This window comes from Triticum dicoccoides, chromosome 3A (genome assembly GCF_002162155.2).
Source record: "Triticum dicoccoides isolate Atlit2015 ecotype Zavitan chromosome 3A, WEW_v2.0, whole genome shotgun sequence".
NCBI classification, from domain to species: Eukaryota; Viridiplantae; Streptophyta; class Magnoliopsida; order Poales; family Poaceae; genus Triticum; species Triticum dicoccoides.
Window position 1 is genome coordinate 61705463 of NC_041384.1, and position 2657 is coordinate 61708119.

Below are 2657 nucleotides of genomic sequence, written 5' to 3' on the forward strand. Positions count from 1 at the left end.
TGCCTCAACTCTAAACCGTTTAACTGAACTATCACGTAGTTATCAAAACGTGTATGTCAGATGTTCGTAACATCCACAGACGACATTCGAGGTTCAGCACACTAAGCGGTGCATTAAGGACATAAGCCTTCTATGAAGCAATGAGGACAATCCTCAGTTTACGGACCTAGTCCGCATAATTGCTACTATCAACTTTCAACTAAATTTTCTCTAGGAACATATCTAAACAGTAGAACTGAAGCGCGAGCCACGACATAATTTGCGAAGACCTTTTGACTATGTTTAGGATAATTAAGTTCATCTTATTAACTCCCACTCAGATAGACATCCCTCTAGTCATCTAAGTGATTACATGATCCGAGTCAACTAGGCCGTGTCCGATCATCACGTGAGACGGACTAGTCATCATCGGTGAACATCTTCATGTTGATCGTATCTACCATACGACTCATGCTCGACCTTTCGGTCTCTTGTGTTCCGAGGCCATGTCTGTACATGCTAGGCTCGTCAAGTCAACCTAAGTGTTTCACGTGTGTACATCTGTCTTACACCCGTTGTATGTGAACGTTAGAATCTATCACACCCGATCATCACGTGGTGCTTCGAAACAACGAACTGTCGCAACGGTGCACAGTTAGGGGGAATACTTTCTTGAAATTATTATGAGGGATCATCTTATTTACTACCGTCGTTCTAAATAAACAAGATGTAAAAACATGATAAACATCACATGCAATCAATTAATAGTGATATGTTATGGCCAATATCATATAGCTCCTTTGATCTCCATCTTGGGGCTCCATGATCATCTTGTCACCGGCATGACACCATGATCTCCATCATCATGATCTCCATCATCGTGTCTCCATGAAGTTGCTCGCCAACTATTACTTCTACTACTATGGCTAACACGTTTAGCAATAAAGTAAAGTAATTTACATGGCGTTTCTCAATGACACGCAGGTCATACAAAAAATAAAGACAACTCCTATGGCTCCTGCCGGTTGTCATACTCATCGACATGCAAGTCGTGATTCCTATTACAAGAACATGATCTCATACATCACATATATATCATTCATCACATCCTTTGGCCATATCACATCACAAAACACTTGCTGCAAAAACAAGTTAGACGTCCTCTAATTGTTGTTGCAAGTTTTTACGTGGCTGCTATAGGTTTCTAGCAAGAACGTTTCTTACCTATGCCAAAACCACAACGTGAATTGCCAATTTCTATTTACCCTTCATAAGGACCTTGTTCATCGAATCCGATCCGACTAAAGTGGGAGAGACAGACACCCGCCAGCCACCTTATGCAACTAGTGCATGTCAGTCGGTGGAACCGGTCTCACGTAAGCGTACGTGTAAGGTTGGTCCGGGCCGCTTCATCCCACGATGCCGCCGAATCAAGATAAGACTAGTAACGGCAAGATAATTGACAATATCGACGCCCACAACTACTTTGTGTTCTACTCGTGCATAGTAACTATGCATAGACCTAGCTCATGATGCCACTGTTGGGGAACGTAGCAGAAATTCAAAATTTTCTACGCATCACCAAGATCAATCTATGGAGTAATCTAGCAACGAGGGGAAGGAGGGTGCATCTACATACCCTTATAGATCGCTAAGCGGAAGCATTCAAGTGAACGGGGTTGATGGAGTCGTACTCGTCGTGATCCAAATCACCGATGATCCTAGTGGCAAACGGACGGCACCTCCGTGTTCAACACACGTACAGCCCGGTGACGTCTCCTACGCCTTCATCCAGCAAAGGGGAGAAGGAGAGGTTGGGGAAGACTCCATCCAGCAGCAGCACGATGGCATGGTGGTGAAGGAGGAGTGTGGCAATCCTGCAGGGCTTCGCCAAGCACCGCGGGAGAAGAGGAGAACTTGGGAGAGGGGAGGGCTGCGCCATGACTTGGGTGCGGCTGCCCTCCCACCCCCCACATATATATATATATATATATATATATATATATATATATATATATATATATAGGGGCAAGGGAAAGGGGGGCCGGCCCCCTCAGATCCAATCTGAGGAGGGGCGGCGGCCAAGGGGGGTTGCCTTGCCCCCCAAGGCAAGGGGGGCGCCCCCCTTTAGGGTTCCCCCAAACCCTAGGCGCATGGGCCCTAGGGGGGAGGCGCCCAGCCCACTAAGGGGCTGGTCCCTTTCCACATACAGCCCATAGGGCCCTCCGGGGCAGGTGGACCCTCCCAATGGACCCCCGGAACCCATCCGGTGGTCCCGGTACAATACCGGTAACCCCCGAATTATTCCGGTGACCGTATGATGACTTCCCATATATAAATCTTTACCTCTGGACCATTCCGGAACTCCTCGTGACGTCCGGGATCTCATCCGGGACTCCGAACAACATTCGGTAACCACGTACATACTTTCCCTATAACCCTAGCGTCATCGAACCTTAAGTGTGTAGACCCTACGGGTTCGGGAGTCATGCAGACATGGCCGAGACAACTCTCCGGTCAATAACCAACAGCGGGATCTGGATACCCATGTTGGCTCCCACATGCTCCACGATGATCTCATCGGATGAACCACGATGTCAAGGACTTAATCAATCTCGTATACAATTCCCTTTGTCTAGTGGTACGATACTTGCCCGAGATTCGATCGTCGGTATCCC